Here is an 8403-nt window from a genome sequence, read left to right on the forward strand (position 1 = left end):
ACATCCCCAGCTCCGCTTGTTTGAAGACAAGGTCTCACTACGTAGCCCAGGCTGGCTTTAGTCTCTCTGTCATCCAGCCTCAGGCCCCGAAATGCTGGAATTAAAGGCCACACCAGTGGTACCCGGCTTTTCTGTGCGATCTGAGATCTGAACTCTGGAACTCCAGCTTTCAGCATAAATGATTTTTACACGGGTGGGAATAGGGTGTAGGGGTGTGGGGTGTGTGTGTGTGTGTGTGTGTGTGTGTGTGTGTGTGTGTGTGTGTGTGTGTGTGTGTGTGTGGTGGGTGGGTGGGGGAGCCTTTGGGTACTTACTTCATCTTCCCAGGCTACATTTGTAATCTTCTCCCCAGTGGCTCTTCGAGGCCCTGTCCCTGCCTCAAACCCAGCCTCCTGCCGCTCCACTGATGCCCAGGGAGGTGGAAGGCAGGACAGGGTCAAGGCCACCTCTCCCAGCCTCCTTCTGCCCTCAGTCCCTCCCACTTGAGGCAGCCAGTTTTCCAGCTGTCTGTGGGTCAGCTACGGTGGAAAAGAATGACCTGCTGGAAAAGTGACCTATTTGGGGCATGATCACACCCGACCCCAGCTGCAGCTGTTCCAGTCCTCTGACGGGGGTCAGGAGAAGTGGCCTTGTTGTAAGTGGGGCCTTGGGTCACATCTGGGAGGAGTCACAGGGAAAGACCTGGGGGCCACATACTCCAAGAGCGGCTCTTTTCTGTTTTGTTAATTGACATATTTTTTTGAGACAGAATCTCATGTAGCCCAGGCTGCCCTCCAACTCACTATGTAGCCAAGGATGACACAGAATTTCTGGCTCTCCTGCCGCCATCTCTTAAATGCCGGGATTACAGGCTTGTCCCACCACACCCAGTCTGTGTGATGCTAGGCCTGGACCCCAGGCTCTGTGCAGGTAGGCAACCACTCTGCCATACCCAAGCTTCGTTGTTATTTTGTTTGTTGGTTTGGTTTGCTTTTTTCTGTTCATTCTCTTTCTGAGACAGGCTCTCATTATGCAGTCCAGACCGACTTTGAGCTCATGACTCGTGATCCCCCGCCCCGCCTGCTGGGGAGTGCTGGAGAACAGGCCTGCACTACCACACCTGGTTCTATTGTCCCTCAACTCACACACAGGGGTCTCCCTCAGGGTCTCTTTGATAACAATCCACATGGTCTGACTCAAAATGGAAGAAGAAAAAAAAAAAGCGCCATTTCTTTCTTGTGTTCAAGCTGCTCTTTGTCACCAACCTGGCCACAGCGTCTGCCTGCTGTGATGTTCGGGATGTCGGCATCCAGTTGAGCTCAAGCCAGAGATGGCAAGGTGCCCTGCCCTCCCTCCACCTTCCCAGGGCACCAGCCTCTGCCAGGCAGAACCTCACTGTGCCCCTGGCACGCTGAACTCCTGCCACGCCTTCGGGTACTTAATTCATCTAATTAGACCTGAGCACTGGGTTCCGGCCACACCAAGCCCCGGGAGATCTCAGGGAGTTAATTTTCCCCCAAGTCTGATAAATTCGAATCCAGCTGACAGCCTGCTGGTGCCCAGCTCCAATCCGGGATGTTTTCTTGTATTCTATACATGCCCTGACTGAGTGAGAATAAGACAAGAGAGTTTCCTGTCCATACCGTTAGGTTTCTAACTAGGGACAAAGGGCTGAGGTGCCAATTTAATGAACAAAGTGACCCCACGGGCCACCAGGTTCTCCCTGCATCCCTCAGTCCCTACCTGTTACAGAGTCCTTCTGGCTGGCATATCCCACCTCCTACCCTAACACTCCAGCTCCGCTCTTCCTTATATAATCTAACCATTATTATTATTATTATTATTTTATTTTATTTGATTTTTTGAGACAGGGTTTCTCTGTGTAGCTTTGGAGACTGTCTTAGAACTCACTCTGTAGACCAGGCTGGCCTCAAACTCACAGAGATCCACCTGCCTCTGCCTCCCGAGTGCTGGGATTACAGGTGTGCACCACCACAGCCCGGCTATAATCTAGCCGTTTTGGTTTTCTGCCCTCTTGGTACCTTTGGGCCTCCTGGCTGCTGCACCTGGTTCCCCTCTCCTCCCATGGCTCAGTCTGACCATGTCCACTCTGGACGCCCAGATGTGTCCCTGCCTCTGGCTGTGCTCTCCCACGTATCTACAATAAACCTTCCCCCTACCCCACCCCACCCCCCATACCTAAGAGCTGCCATGTTTCCTCTCCTTTTTATTTCTTTTTCTCATTCATGTGGTGCTGAAACCCAGGACCAGACAGTTCCTTTCCTTTTTATTTATCTTTTTCATTCATACACGACACTTCTAAGGAACATTATATAATGAAGGTATTCAAAGCAGAGATTCTAGGAACCGGAGACTGCGCAGTCCGCTAAGTGCTCCCGTGCAAGCATGAAGGCCCTGGTTCAGTCCCCAGCAGTCCTGACAAGTCCAGTGTGCATTTGTGACCCCAGTGCTGGCAGGAGCAGAGACAAGTGGAGCCCTGGAACTTGCTGGTAAACCGGGCTGACTTGATGAGCTTCCGGTTCAGTGAGAGGCCCTGTCTCAAAACATACGGCAGGGGGTGGGGAGTTAACTCAGTGGTAGAGCTCTTGCCTAGCAAGCACAAGGCCCTGGGTTCGGTCCTCAGCTCCGGGGGTGGGGTGGGAGGGATGAAAACAAAAACAAAAACAACAACAACAAAACAAAACAAAACAAAACATAAGACAGAAAGCAATAGAGGAAGACACCATGTGAACTTGTGGCCTACACACACACACACACACACACACACACACACTGGGGGATGGGGAGATACATCAGTTAATAAAATGTTTTCCTTTCAAGAATGAAGACCTCTAAGTCTGGTGTGGTGGCACACGCCTTTAATCCCAGCACTTGGAGGCAGAGGCAGATGGATCTCTGTGAGTTCGAGGCCAGCCTGGGCTACAGAGCGAGTTCCAGAACAGGCACCAAAACTGCACAGAGAAAGCCTGTCTCACAAAAACAAAAACAAACAAAAACAAACAAACAAAAAAAGCTGGTGGAGGGATGGCTCAGCAGGTAGGTAAGAGCACCAGCTGATGCTCTTTCAAAGGATCCAGGTTCAATTCCCAGCACCCATACAATAGCTCACAACTGTCTGTAACGCAAGTTCCAAGGGGTCCGACACTCTCACACAGACTTACATGCAGGAAATTAAAAAAACAAACAAATGCTGAGATGTGTCTATACATCTCAGTGGTTAAATTATTAAATTATAGTGGTAAACATACTTATTGCTCTAACAGAGGATCTGGGTTCAGTTCCCAGCACCCACACGGTGGCTCACAATCATCCATAACTCCAGTTCCAGGGGATCCAACACCCTCTTCTGAACTCTGTGGTACCGGGCACAAACGTACATTCGGGTTAAACACTCATACACAGAAAATAACAAAAGAAATCTAAAATAATTTTTAAAAAAGGAATACTCCACTAGATTTCTCTTTATATGCAGCCAGGACCAAGGCCAGGGAATCGTGCGGCCCTCCTTCAGGGCAGGTCTCCCCACTAACGTAAGCGTGATAATCTCTCACAGGCTAACGCATCTAAATGATCCTCCCAGGTGAGCCCAGAGACTGGCCTCCTCAGCAATTCTACGTTCTGTTGAGTTAGTAATCAATATCAACCCTCCCAGGATACATTAATCATGTGGAGGCTGCTTCAGTTCCAAGTGTTATTCTGAGCACATTACAGCCGCTTTTCATACCTCCTGGCTGTCTTAGGGAGTCGATGCTATTACTCTGCGAGTTGCCCTCCACCGCCGCAGGATGGACCGCAGAGGCCCTGTGCGAGCCTGCTCCTGGCCTGCATCAGGGGCTGCCCTGGGAACACGTTAGAAATCTGATTTCTCAGACTGTGCCCCATCCCTGGATTTGGATGCTCCATGGGCGGGGCCTGCGATCCCCATTGGAACAAGACTTGAGTGTCTTTCTCCCTCCCTCCCTCCCTCCCTCCCTCTCTCTCTCTTCCTTTCTCTCCTTTCTCCTCACTCTCTAGTCTTCTCCCCCTTTCCTCCCCATCCTTCTCTTCATTTCTCTTTCTCTGTGTGTATGGATGCAAGTTTGTGCAGGGGTGTGTGCGCGCATGCGTGTGCGCACTCTTGTGTGCGAGAACGTGATGTGAACGTGTAGGTTGGAACACTACCATAGGTGTCTGTCTTCAGACGCTGTCTGCCCACCTTCTGTTTGATTCGGTCTCTTCTTGGCCTGGAACTTGGCCACACAGCCCTGGCCAGCGGGCTCAGCAGCCTGCAGGGATCCGCCTCTCTCCACCATGGCTGGGATCACAGGCGTGCACCACCATGCCTGTCTTTTTAGGGGATCCTGGGGGTCAGAACTCATGTTCTCAGGCCTGCCAGGGAAGTGCTTTCCTGAGCCATGTCCCCAGACCCCTTCTTTTCTCAGCCCCCTCTCTCTTCTCTCCCCCCCCCCCCACCTCTCCATTTGATTTTTGTCCCGTTTTGAGACAGGATCTCACTTCCTAATTCTGTCTAGCCTGAAACTCATTATGTAGAACAGACTGGCCTCGAACTCCCAGAGATCTGCCTGCCTCTGCCCTCCTCCCCTAGTGTTGGGATTAAACGTATGCACCACCTTGCCTGACTCCCCCGACCCCCAGCTGAGGACCGAACCCAGGGCCTTGCGCTTGCTAGGCAAGCGCTCTACCACTGAGCTAAATCCCCACCCCCCCTTTTTTTTTTTTTTTTACATTTTTTTATTGTTTAGCGTGTGGGTAAAGGCACCAGCACCCCGCATGTGGAGGGCAGAGGACAGCTAATGGAAGTCAGCTCTCCACTTTCCCACGTGGGCACTGGGTATGGGTATGGCTGTCAGCTTGGCCGCAGGCAGGAACCTTTCCCTGCTAGGTCACCTCCCCTCTCCCTCCCTCCCTCCCCTCCTTCCTCTCTTTCTTTCCCAACATCGCCCTCTACAGCTCAGGCTGGTCTAGAATTCGCTGTGTAGCCCAGGTTAGTCTTGCATTTGCCCTCTTCCTGCCTCAGCCTCTGGAGTGCCGGGACCACAGGTTTGCACCCCACGCCCGCCCCAGCTCTTCTGGCTCCATTTTGGGAATTCCAGGCCTAGATGCGTGATGTCAGCAGAACCTCCCTCCTCTTGGCAGCAGAGGAGCGCGTCTTTCTGGTCTTCTGGGGTACAGACCGGGGAGGGGGGGACTCTGCTCACCGCAGCCCCCTTTGGAATGGGTCCGACAGGCATATAAAAAGATGAATAAACATTTATTCAGAAAGTCGACTGACACGTGGGCAGTGGAGTGAGAGCCTGTGGTTTCTGAGCTAAGATCCATTCCCCACTCGGCGTGCAGGACAGGATGGAAATTCCACTCCCGGCCAAGAACACGGCGGCCCCTCTCCCTGGCGAGCATGGCTCCCACTTGGAAAACTCTTCCCCAGAAGGGAGCTGGGGATACCAGGCTCCTGCCTCTTCCTCTGCCTTGACAAAGGACCCACTGTTTCCTTTGTTTGCCTTTCTCGAAAGAGGGTCCCGTGCAGACCAGGCTGGCCTTAAGTAGTGGAGAAGAACCTTGAACTCCTTGCTTGGTCACGGAATTAAAGGCGAGTGCCACAAGCCCGGCTCCCCTCTGTCAGCCCAGTGCTCAGAGGTGGAGATGGCTGCACCCCCGGAACTCACCGACCAGCCAGCCTAGCTAATCAGTGACTTCCAGGTTCTGTGAGAAAGCTGCTCTCATCAGCTAAGGCAGAGGGGCTGGCAAGATGGCCCAGTGGGTTAAAGCATCTGCTGCCAAGTGTGACCGCTGGAGTTCGATCCCCGGGACCCACGCGGGGGAAGGAGAGAAGGGCAAGCTGACCTCTGACCTCCAGACTCAGTGCGCACCCACAGTGTGATTAATCTCCTTCTGGTCCTGGTATCTGTCTCTGTCTGTCTGCCTGTCTGTCTGATGTAGCCCCTAGCTGGTCTCACCGTCACTCTGTACCTAAGGATGACCCTGAACTTCTGATCCTTGTGCCTCTGCTTCCTGAGTGGTGAGATCACACGTGCACACAAACCCAGCCCAGTTTTATGTAGTGCCGGGATTTGAACCCAAGGCTTCCTATCAGCTGAGCTACATCTCCAGCCTTTTTAAAAATTTTTAAAAGACAGGTCTCATGTAGCCCAGGCTAGCTTTAAACTTCTGACCCTTCTTCCTCGGCCTCCTGAGTGTCGGGGTTACATGCGCGTGTCACCACACTAGGATTTTACATGGGTCCTTATGTTTGTATGGCAAACGCTTTGCCCACAGAACCGGCTCCCCAGCCCATCCGCACGCTGTTTTGAGGCTGTGCAGGGGTATGCCTGTACAGTGTGGTCTCCTTAGGTGGAACAGGAGGCCTGGCTGGTCTCTCCTTCCCCCACGTGGGTCCCAGGGATCGAACTCGGGCGGCAGATGCCTTAACCACTGAGCCATCTTGCCAGCCCCCTCTGCCTTAGTTGATGAGACCAGCTTTCTCACTGAACCTGGAAGTCACTGATTAGCTGGTCGGTGAGTTCGAGGCTGCACCCATCTCGGCTCCTACCCTACTATCGGGGCCCTCAGCCCACATTCGGGGACAGCGGTGCTGACCGGGCAGCGCCCACCTCACCACGCGCTTGGGTTGGCAGCCCGTTTCTCCGGGGTCGTGGCAGTGGGGCGGGTGGGAAAAGGTCTCCCAGCTTCTCCCCAGAGCTGGGAGGCCGCAGCTACCCTGCCCAGGAAGAAGGCATTTGTCTCCTCCTCTGCCCTCCCCAGGGTTTGCATTTCCCGTGCCCGGGCCAGGACACAACCTTCACTGTGAGTGGTGGTCCCCCCCCCCTTCTTCAAACACACACTCCACGCACGCACGTGTATTTTGGGAAGGAGGAGGAAAGCTTCCAAGCTCTGTTAAGAGTGATGGGAGCGGGGCAGAGCAAGCGCAGACAGAGGCCCCTTTCATCGCTCAGACCGGGCGCCCCCGGGCCGCTGCCAACACAAATGCGGGCGGATCCGAACCCGCGCACCGCCGGCCACGCTCCAGCCCGCGGCCCCGCCGCCCTGCGCTGGCGCCACGCGGCCTTTCTGCTGACGCGCTGGAATCGCAGGCACACGGCAGAGCCCGCGGGGCCACAGGGCGAGCCCCTGGCTCGGCGGCGTCACCAGGCGACCGTGCACCGCCGTGCCGCACCACGCTGCCCATCCTCAGCAGAGCCCCCTGCGGCCTGGGACGGTCCAGGGGGTGAGAGCCATCTCTTCCCTGAAACCCACTTGGTTCCCAGTAGCCAGACCAAGTCCCCTCTGCAATGTTGAGGGGACAAGAAACAGCTCGAGGCGGGGCGGGGCGGGGAGGGGGGGCTGGCGGGATGGCTCAGTGGGCGAGCTACTTGCTTGAATAAAGCCTGAGGACCTGAGCTGGTTTGGTTCCCGGCACCCATTTGAGAGCTGGTGTGTCTGTTTGCCCAGAGCTGGGGAGGCAGAGACAAGGTCAATGGTGAGCTCCAAGTTCATTAAGAAACCAGTCTGGAAGTTAAGTGGAGGGTGCGGGAAAGACGGTCAGTGGGTGGCGGAGGTTGCTGCCCACTCTGACACCAGCCTGAGATTGATCCCTGGGACCCACATAGTGAAAGGAAAAAAATTCCCTCAAGTTGTCCTTTGACCTCCATTCATGTGTAAATACACACACACACACACACACACAACACACACCACAGACACACACACACACACACAGACATCACACACACCACACACACACACAGACACACACCACACACACACATTACAATACTATACATACACCATGCACACATAACATACACACACACATCACAAGTACACCACACACACACACTACACATACTACACATACACCATGCACACACACACATACATACACACAAAGGAATTAAAAATAAGGTGGAGAGTGATTGAGGAAGACATTGATTGGGACCTCTGGCCTCCAGGTTTGCACACCATGTGCACCCTATAATAATGGACACGTACACACACGTATACCACACATTCACAAAGAGATGGAGGAAGAGTGTGATGTCCCGGGGTCACCAAGCCAGATGAGCAGAGTTTGATCCCTGACCCCTGAACCATCTCTTCAGGCCCATTTTCTTTTCCTTTGAGGTAGGCTAGCTATGGAGTCCAGGCTAGTCTCGAACTCACTCTGTAGCCCAGGCTGGCCTCAGGCTCAGGAGGCTCCTGATTCATCTTCCCGGCGCTGGGCGCAGAGGTCTCTGCTATGGTGCCCTGTGCAGTGGAAGCTACTAGATCTCACGTGCACGATGCCTCTGGTCAGGTCCATGCCTCTGGTCAAGTCCGCGCCTCTAATCTCAGGACTGCGGTGCAGCTGGAAGAACACTGGTCCTTTTTCTGTTGTGACGGACATTCCTAAAACTGGACCCTCGGACT

The sequence above is a fragment of the Peromyscus leucopus genome, chromosome 23, assembly GCF_004664715.2.
Source record: "Peromyscus leucopus breed LL Stock chromosome 23, UCI_PerLeu_2.1, whole genome shotgun sequence".
Taxonomy (NCBI): Eukaryota; Metazoa; Chordata; class Mammalia; order Rodentia; family Cricetidae; genus Peromyscus; species Peromyscus leucopus.